This window comes from Tupaia chinensis, unplaced genomic scaffold (assembly GCF_000334495.1).
Source record: "Tupaia chinensis unplaced genomic scaffold, TupChi_1.0 Scaffold000478_3, whole genome shotgun sequence".
Lineage (NCBI taxonomy): Eukaryota > Metazoa > Chordata > Mammalia > Scandentia > Tupaiidae > Tupaia > Tupaia belangeri.
Window position 1 is genome coordinate 97465 of NW_006159990.1, and position 11117 is coordinate 108581.

Consider the following 11117-nt stretch of genomic DNA (forward strand, 5'->3'; position numbering starts at 1 on the left):
ATCTCAGGATTTCTTCTCATGCATTCTGTGACCTTTGAAATTCATTGTGAATTTAGATGAATTATGTGCATTTGCACTTAAACATACAAACTATGTCTTCTGTAGAGTAATATTTGGAAATAAAACTATATTCAAGAAATATATATAGAATCGGGACCAGCAGATGGCATAACAGTTACATCACTGGACTCCCATGTAGTCAACCACAATTTCAGTCCCAGAACTGGCGGCTAGAAACTCACATCAGGTATATGTCCGTGCGTGCCTAGAATCCCAAGAGCAGAATGGAGGAGAAGGGATTCCTGCATGGACACCCGTGGAGTGGGGAGGTGATTTCTCACCTTCTGTCTCTTTGTTTCTCTCTGTCTCTCCAGCAAGCATACATGCCCTATAGTAAAAATCTCTTTAAAAAAAGAAAAAAGAACTATATGTAGAATCCCTCTGTGTCTATTCTGCATCTATAAAATGGGGTTGTCATTGTCTTCTTTAGACTCAGCTTAGTGACATGGTTAGCAAACTAAACTTCAGTGCTGTAGACCATATGACTGATTGTGTGTCTGGATCCCGAAGTCAGCTTGAAAATATGAAGGGTGCACATACTCAAGATAATGACAATCTGGAGGGCTGGGAAAGGGGATTTCAGCATGACAAGGCCCTGGTAAAGCTGTTTCTCTCTCTCTTTCTCTGTCTCATATGCACTCTATCATATGCTCTCTATCATATATAAATTAAATAAACTTTAAAATAATAATAACAATGCCTACTTTAAAAACCTGTTCTAGGGGCCAGCAGACAGTGTACTGGTTATGTTGCTGGACTCTTAGGTAGTTGACAGCAGTTCAAATCCAAGACCCAATGGCTTAAACCTCACACTGAGCAGGCTCACGTGCACAAGTGTGTGTGTGTGTGTGTGTGTGTGTGTGTGTGCCCCCAAGATCCCAAGATGAAAATGCAGGAGGAGGGACTGTGGTGTGGCCAAACCCCTTGGGGATGATTTCTCGTGTTCTATCTCTCTGTCTCTCTCTGTCTCTCCGGCAACTACATACACTCTATAGCAAAACTCTCTCAAATAAATAAATAAATAATAAAATAAAATAAAAGCATGCTGTGGAAGTTTGATAAGTAATCAGCTTATGACACTGACTGACATGTAGTAGACATAAAATAAATAGTTGCTATTTTGATATTATCATCATTATAATAATCATTGTCAGGGTAGCAGGTGGCATAATGACTAGGCATTGGATTCCCACATAGTCGACTGTGGTTTGAGTCTTAGATCCAGTGGCTTGAAACTCACACAGGGCATGTGTGAGTACATGCCCCAAATTCTGAAAGAATAATGGAGGAGAATGCATTGTGGCATGGCCATCCCCTCTGGGGGTGATTTCTTGCTTTCTGTCTTTCTGGCTAGTGCACATGCCCTATTGCAAAAAATATCTCAAAAAAAAAAAAAATTGTCAACCTGAAATAAGAAAGAATAATTTCAGTTGTAGCTCTTATACAAATTCTTATTGCTTTTAACACCTTTCCTACATTTTTTGACCTCATCATAAAATATTACCAGTGGATTTTTTTCCATTCCAATGTTTTTCCTTTTATTCAACTATATTATATGGGGGTTATTTTTCTACATTGAATATGCATTACTTTTATAAAACAAGAACAGAATACTTTGTACTATCTTGGCATTTGTGTTTTTATTTATTTATTTATTTATATATTGGAGAGGTTTTTGCAATAGGGCATGTACACTAGCCAGAAAGACAGAAAGCGAGAAATCACCCCCAAGGAAAGATGGCCACGCCACAATCCCTTCTCTATGCTTCTCTCAGGATCTTGGGCACAAACACACGTGCCCAGCGTGAGTTTAAGCCATCAGGTCCGGGACTCAAACCTCAGTCGACTACATGGGAGTTCAGTGACATAGCCATCATGCCAACTGCTGGTCCCGACACTTGTGTTTTTATAATGACTATACTGATAGTCCATGAAAAGATTCTTGTATGGGTCTTTTTGTGTGTAGGGGGAGGAAGGGAGAGGAAACAGAAGTCAGCAACTAAAGAGGTTTGTAAATTGCATGGGATACAAATGGTAAATGTAGATAATGAAGCACCTCAGGAATCACCTATCTCTTCTAAACCCCAAGAGCATGTGAATCAGAAAAAAAACCCTAATATACATCCAATGTCTATAACAGAAGATACTGAAAAGTGCTCACACTTTTGGTGAATTAATGACCAGGATGAGGGCTGATATTTCAAGTCAGTGAAGCTGAACTATTGGGTAAAATTGGATTCAAGAATGAGACATGGGTCAAGATGTATAAGCCAGGTATTTTTATCGTAACTCCCTTTTCTTTAAATTTAAAAGTCTGATTATCCTTAACACCTGTATGGATGGTTAGAAGGGACAAAAAGAGGAAAAGGTAGCCATAATCTGCTCACTCATTCAATAGAAATAGAGATTACACAGGCAGGTAGAATCAAGGGGGCCTGACTTAAGCCTCTTCACCTAAACTTATATTCCTCAACCCAGTTTCCCATATAGTGGGCACATTGTCAGGCACATGTACAAAAATTAATAAATTTCTCCTTTGTTCCCTATTAGAGTATTGTTCCTTAATAGATTAGCTTCCTTGAAAGAAATACCAGACAGACAAAGCATGTAGTGGTAGGCCTTGAACTCCAACAGGTATAAAAGCCCCAATGACAGGCATCGAAGTCAGTTAGTAAAATTATTCTGAAAGAATTCCTGGAATAAGTCAAGATAGAGTTTTAAAAGGTAAATAGGAGTAATTTAAAAAAGACAAAAGGACAAAATTTCCCTGCCGAAAACACTATGAACAAATTCAGAGTTTAACATGAGTTAAACAGGGGGAAAAAAAAAAACCAGTAATTCTAGAAAACTAAAGAATAATTTATAAAACAAGAAGTTCAGGGAATAAGATTAGAAAGTCTGGTATGAGTGCCAGCAGTTAGGTGGAAGAAAGATAAAGCTGAAAATAAATAAGGATATCGGTTTGGAAACTGTAATATTCAAAGACAACAAACTGACAAAATTTGAGTATCAAGATATTAAAAAGTGATGATTGCACCAAAACATATTTAATCACATTCAGACAATTTTGAAGTATCATCACTTGAGACTTCTGAATTAGATCCAAAGACATACTAAAAAGATGTGATTCTAAACAAGCAAACCACCTGGCTTCTGTAAATTATACTGGGTAGCATTGCCCGCAGTAGCACAAAAAGGAAGAGATGGAAAAATCCTGGACTCCGTAGTTGAAACTCTATCAGAAACTATGAGTTCCACACAGGTAGAACAACATAACCACAAATATAAGGGTGGACCACTGAAAACAGAGATAGGGCATCCTCTAGAGCTGTGAAAAGATCTAGATGGGAACCAGCAATTAGAGTAATGGCTATGTCGCTGGATTCCCACATAGTCGACCATGGTTTGCATACTGGACCCGGTGGCTTAGAACTCATGCCGGGCACGTGTGCGTGCGTGCCCAAGATCCCGAGAGGAGAATGGAGAGAGAATTGCGGCATGACCATCCCCCATGGGAGGTGATTTCTTGCTTTCTGTCTCTGTCTCTGTGTCTCTCTCTGTCTGTCTGGCGAGTGCACGCGCCCTATAGCGAAAACCTCTCAAAAAAAAAAAAAAAATCTAACAATTGCTGCTCCATACTTCCATGAAACAGACTATGAGGAACAGTTTAATCAGTGGCACAAAAATAACATCATCAGCCTTCTCTTTTTATTCTTTTGTTCTTTTATAAGAATTCTGAAATATCTGTGAAAAAAAAAAACATTAGCTTGCTAGGAAACGATCTAAAAGCATGAATTTCCATAGAAGGTATAGAGAACTCGAATAAGTAAGTATAATTCTCTGGGTTAGATTTGACAAACTTGAGTACAAAACCCAGTTTGATCACTTATTTGATGAGAGCCAAAATTATATAAAATTGTTGGTATGTACTAACAAGTTACAATCAATCTTTCTTCATTTTCTATGTTTCATGTCTGGATATATTAATTTGTTTTATTTTAGGTTATCATGCTTTATTCCATACATGAGTTGAGTCTATTGCCTTGGGAAAATAAACCAAACCTCATGCTTCTTGGGAATATTTTAATGTTTTAAAAAGTATTTTAAAATTGGGCCATGGGACCAGCAGTTAGCATAATGGCTATGTCGCTGGACTCCCATGTAGTCAACCGCGGTTCAAGTCCTGGGCCTGGCAGCTTAAACTCACGCCCGCTGTGTGTGTGTGCTTGCCCAAGATCCCAGGAGGAGAATGGAGGAGAAAGGATTGTGGCGTGGCCATCCCCCCGAGGGTGATTTGTCACTTTCTATCTCTGTCTCTCTGTCTTTCTGGAGAGCGCATGTGCTCTATATAGAAAACCGCTTAAATAAATAAGCTTTCTTGCTTTCCCTTTCTCTCTTTTTCTTCTCTCTCTGGTCAAATTAAAAAATAATAATAACAAATGGAGTTAAGTAAATAATCCTTAAAAAAAATTTTAAAAATTAAATATTCAGGGACGAGCACATAGAGTAATGGTTAAGTTGCTGGACTCCCACAACATCGACTGCAGTTCAAGTCCTGGGTCTGGAAGCTTGAAAGTCATGCCAAGCATGTGTGCGTGTGTGCCCAAGATCCCAAGAGGAGAAAGGAGGTGAAGGGATTGCAGTGTGGACATCCCCTATGGAGGGTTATTTCTCGCTTTCTGTCTCTCTGTCTCTCTCTGTCTCTCTGGTGAGTACACATACCCTATAGCAAAAATCTCTCCATTAAACAAAATAAATATTCATAGTTTGACTCATGAAACTAAATTTATTTGAAGTTTTTAAATAATGCTATTAGAATAAATTAATTAAATTTAAAATTTGAACATTTTAATAGTCATTTCATACTAATTGAATTTCAGAAGTCATTGCATGAAGGCAAACTGAGAAAAATAATCAAATTTCTCTTTTTATGATGTATGCCTTTTTTACAAAAAAAATTTATTTTATAATTTTCTCATTTACATTTAATTGTTGTACATCTTTGTTTGGCCCAATATGGTTTCTTGAAGCATGCATGCCTAGTGTGCTAATCAAGTACAATTTCTTAATGATAATATATGTTAGAATATATACTTTCTAGGAGAACATAAAGTTCCCTCAGGACCTAGGCTGAGACCAGGCTCCAGACCAACCTAGCATCAAACTGGTCCATTGGCCCTAGGCTTTGGGCCTCCCACAGCACCAAGATAACTCTCATAATCCCAAGTGTAATCTAACACCCATAGACCCAGACTCCAGCCTGACTCAAGCCATGTTGGAACCTATGGACCCCAGCTCTAAACTGACTTTGGGAACCCAGCCTCCAGGCTGGCTCCTATAGTCCTAGGCTCCAGGCTGGTCCCCAAAGGTTCATGCTCCAGCAAACTCAAGGTCCAAATCTGCACTAGGAGACCGAGAGTCCAGACCAGGCCAGTACTAGGCTGGTGTTTGTGGACAAAGGCTCTAGTCCTGACCAATGCTTGGTCAGCTGTGTAGTCCCAGGCTCCAGCAGATGCAGGGTGAAGACATCTTTGAGTGAACCCAGGGTCCAGTCACACCCCAGTATATCTTGGCACCAGGTCAGGCCCCAGGGACTGAGACTCTAGAACCAGCCCCCTACACACCTAAGCTCCAGGCCAGCCCCTGTACCCCAGTGGATCTAATACATTACCAGTCGCTATGATCCCAGGATCAAAGTCTTCCCTAGCAGATTCAATCTCTTTATCTTTTCCAGTGGACCCACATGTCAGGACTAATCCCATAGACTCAGATAACAGTCCTATAGACTCCACATCAGCCTGCCCATGGACTCCAGCATTAAGCCCTTCTACAGATCATGTCAGACAACCTACCCAGAATCTCTGGACTGGCTGATTAGTAAAAGGCTTTTCCTGCCGAAGCCATCTGTAGTCTGAAATAAGTGTCCACTTCATGAAATGCTCAGACACATCAACACATAGCCACTAGGATCACAAGCAATCAGGGTATCATGACATTACCAACGAAACAAAATAAAACACCAGTAACTGACACTAAATAAATTGAAATATATAAATTACCTGGAAAAGAACTTAAAATAATTGCCTTAATGATGCTTAGGGAGTTGGGGCAAGCAGTTGGAGAGGTGGCTAATGCGCTGGACTCACATGATCTTTCACAGTTTGAGTCCCCAAACTGGTGACTTGAATATCATGCTGAGTGCATGTGTGTATGTGCTCAAAAGGAGAGAAGAGAATAGTGGAGAAAGGATTGTGGTGTGGCCACCTCCTTGGGGGATGACTTCTCACTTTCCCTTTATCTATATCTCTCTGTTTCTTTCATCTCTGGCAAGTACACATGCCCTATGACAATTTTTTTTTTTTAAGGAAGCTTAGGGAGCTACAAGAAAACACAAATACACAATGAAACAAAATCAGGAAAACAACACATGAACAAAACTAGAAGTTAAATGAAGATATAGACACCATACACAAAACAGAAGAGGAAGTCACAAGTCCAGAATTTCTCCCAATTTGTATTAATTTTTCAATTAAAAGGCTATATTTCTAAAACAAGTATAACTTTTTTCATAATTATTAAATGCAAAGTGATACTATGGATAGGATTATCATTTCATGCAAGATTCACAATCTCTAAAATTTCTAATATCTCCAAACTGCTTAAAAACCAGAATGCGAAATCATTTTAATACATATAAAATGTATAAAATGATTGCAAAACTACTAATTTAAATGATTCAAAACTCTTAAAATAATAAATATTTCATTCATTAAAAGTCCATTCCTCCTAGAAATATATATGTATAATATTTTTTCAATTTCTATTTCTAATTCATCATTATAACTTTAGCAGAATTTTTGATAATCTAGTATTCATTTAATATTTCACTTTTCTTTGAAATCATAATCTCCATGCATACTGGAGAAGGCATGAAACATACTTGTGAGTATTTTTCTCATGGAGAAATTGAAATGTCTCGAACACTAGGAACCAAGATATGTGAAGAATTCTAATTATCTGTGATTTTATTTTTTCATATGATAATGGTATACTGGGATGTAGCTTCTTTTCAAAAGTCCCAGAGTCAAAAAAATTAATTATTTTAATTGTTCAGGATAATATGACTTTTCTTCCACATCCAAATACCACAGCCAAATATGTATCTAAAAAGGTATATATAATCCAAACACATTGTACATAGATGTTATTATGAAATCTAAGAATGCCACTTTCATTTTTGTTTCAATATTTAGAATCACCTTTATATTGTTTGTTTTTAAAAAGATAGAAAATAGAGCTTTCCTGCAAAAAGCTAACAAGAAATTCGTGTAGCTCAGAAAACATTAGTTCATAAACAGCAATTATATATGATTCAATCATTCATATTTATTGAACACCTATTATGAGCAAATCATTACTTCATAACTAAGACTTGTGAAAATCTTAACCAAATCAATACTTTAACTAAAAAACAAACTTGAGGTGCACTGATTTTTCCTAGTTTTTTATACCCTTGATTTACATTCATGCTATTAATTTGGCCCCTGGCATTATGGGATTTAATTAATGCATTCATTCTAAATTCACAATGAGCTCCATATCGTACAGAGATATTCTTATCTCTCAATGAACCATGATTCTTACTACGCTTACCTCCTTGCTTCCTCTCAGGTTAACCACAAACATTTTATCTGCGGCAGAGTAGCTTTTAGCCTAGAATGATTAATTTACATGTGACCTACCAATTCTCCTAAAATCACTTTTGTGGTTTGATTCAATTACTCATATTGTTTACCAAGCACTAAAAAAGAAAAAGAGGACTGTTTATTTGCATGTTATGAACCCAGACTTCAAAATATGGGAACAGTATCAATTGATCATTCTCTGATGTCATATGGTTGATCCTATTATGGAACATTCTTATGTGTACTTATCCCTTTGAATTGGATATGGCCTGTAATTAATGTAGTATAATAGCCACTCCTTGACCATGGTCCAGCTTTATGGGACCCTTATCTGCCTGTCCAGGGAAATCCACAAGAGTGTGGAGCACTGGGCACTACTCAGGAAGGATACCCATAAGATCCACTGTAACACCTGCAGTCAAGAAGGTGAAATCTACCCTTGTTCCTTACCCCCACAGCTTACAGCTGTCTGTCAGAAAGGAATGCAGTTGTGTGGTAAGGAAATTGCAATGAAGAGAGGAAGTGACTAGCTTATTCCTTAGCTTTTGTCTAAATATTCTTAGCTAACTAATAATAACTGATCTACTACTATCTACTCATCCACTTAAAGGGATGAGTAAATTTTTACATAAGATTTTTCTTTTGTTCAATTACATTGTCTACCACCAGTGCATCCCTATCTCTATTCTCAGAAGACGGTCTAGCTCTTTGAGAAAGCAGAAACAGAAAAACATTTTCCAGAGGCTCCCATCATCACATCAACCCACTCGCTTGCATCCTTGCATATATACCTTCCTCCCTCCTCTCACTTGGCTGAACAGGTTTTGATCTAAAGCCTAACACCTCCACCTGTACACAAGATTCCATCTTTCTTACCTTCTCAATATAATTATTCCAGTAATTCTCTTTTTTTTTTTGCACCAACATTTTTTTTCTCTTCTTCATCCCCATCAGCACAGAAAGATACTGCTATTTCCTCTTTTAAAACAGCATCATTTGAGGCCAGCTGATAGCGTAGTGGTTACATTGCTAGACTTCCACATGGCCAACCAGGGTTCTAGTCTGATGTCTTGAAAATCATACCAGGCATGTGAGTATGTGTGCCCAAGATCCCAGGAGGAGAATGGAGGAGAAGAGACACTGTTGTGGCCACTCCCCCTGAGGAGAACGGAGGAGAAGGGATTGTGGTGTGGCCATCCTCCTGGGGCTGTCTCTATCTCTCTCTCTCCAGCAAGCACAAACTCCCTCTGGCGAAAACCTTTCGAAAGAAAGAAAGAAAGAAAGAAAGAAAGAGAGAGAGAGAGAGAGAGAAAGAAAGGAAGGAAGGAAGGAAGGAAGGAAGGAAGGAAGGAAGGAAGGAAGGAAGGAAGGAAGGAAGGAAGGAAGGAAGGAAGGAAGGAAGGAAGGAAGGAAGGAAGGAAGGAAGGAAGGAAGGAAGGAAGGAAGGAAGGAAGGAAGGAAGGAAGGAAGGAAGGAAGGAAGGAAGGAAGGAAGGAAGGAAGGAAGAAAGAAAGAAAGAAAGAAAGAAAGAAGAAAAAATATCTATCACCATTGGATACCCTCTAGATTATCGGAGTACTCACTTCACTGGTCTCTTTGTTTCCACCATGGCTCTCTAATGTCTATTCTCAACATATTTTCAGAATAATCTTTCTAAAATAGAAATAGGATCACATGACTTCAGGAATACTGAATTGTGTTGGTTTGCTCCCACTTCAGTTAGTCTTTTCTTTCAGTATTCTTTACTCTTCTGCTCTTTCTGCTAAACTCTTAACATTGGGGTGCTCCAGGGCCCCAGTCCTTGGTCCTTTTCTGTTCTCTCTACACTGACTTAATTAGTGATTTCATCCAATGGTGATGCCTTAACTATCTTTCTGTATTCCCATAACTCTCAGGTTTATATCTCCAGCTTGAATATATACATCCAATTGCCTGCCTGGCTCTGCCACTTGCATATTAAGTAGATATGTTAAATGTATTATCTCTAAAACTATTTTTGTTCCATCTGTGTCTTCTTTATCACAGTCAATGACAACTTTTTTCTTCCAATTGCTCATACTAAAAACATGGAATCTCACTGAACTTCCCAGGTTTTTTTTCATACCTCATTTCCCCAAATTAGCTGCATCTGCATCACCTGAAAACCTCAAAACTGCAAACACTTGAGGCCAGCAGGTGGCATGGAGATTAAGGTAGCTGGATCTGACATGGCTGACTCACCTATTCTTGTCCTGGACCTAGTAGCTTGAAAATCACACCAGACATGTGTGTGTGCATGTCCAAAATCTGGAGGGGATTGGAAGAGAAGGGACTGCACCATGGTCATTCCACACTGGTATATAATTTCTCATTTTCTCTCTATCTGTGTTTCTCTCTGACTCTCCAGCAAGGACACACATCCTTTGACAAAAATCTAAAAAAAAAAAAAAAAAGAAAGAAAGAAAGAAAGAAGTGCAAACACTTGAACCCACCCCAGACCTACTGCACCAGAAACTCTAAATGAAACCCAGAAATCTGTTCAGCTTGACCTCCAGCTGATTCTTCAAACTGATTCTAGATGTTCACTCAAGTTTGTTCACTATACAAAAGAATATCCAAAATCTTCCTGGGAACTGAAAAAAACTTAAGAGCAAGGTCCAGTTTTCAATCAAAAGTTTGAGTTCTTTGTAGACCCTTGAGATCATTATAGTTGTTATTGTTCAGCATCACAGGGTCTTATAAAGGGCGGATGAGTATGGATGTGTCATGGCTGAAGTACAATGTGTGAATGTTAATGGTCTGGGTTGAAGTATGGCTTTGCTTTATTACCTACATATTATTGAGTAAAATATTTTGTATAGTCTGAGTCTTCTTTCCTTTCCTATGAATTAAGGACGGTAATCTTATCTCAGAGTTACTGGGATTATTGAAGAAGATTATGATTTTAATAACCTCTAAAGAAGTAGTTAGCGTTTAGTACACATCAACAAATGCTAGTTTATGGTGCCTTTATAGCTAAAAGGTCCACTCTGAGTTCTCAGGCACAGGTGCCAGCTCCATTAAAAAAAAAAAAAAAAGAAGAAGAAGAAATGTATGGCCAAAGATCAAGGATAGAAAAACAATCTGTAAGAAATGCATGTACTTTTATCAGAAATGTAAAGAACTGCTTTAGAATTCCTCTTTTTCCCTTTATTTCAGAAAATTCCTGAAATCTTTTCCTGTCCATGCCTTCCTATTTTTTGTCTTTCTAAACATGACCTTTCCATGATGACTTTAACTGTTCCCTCTACTGTCCTCACTGACCCCCTGACATGGAGCATTGTTTTCATGGATTTGTCTATTTAATCTATGCACTGACCAGTGCCTGTGCTCTAATCTTTGTGCTTTGTATCT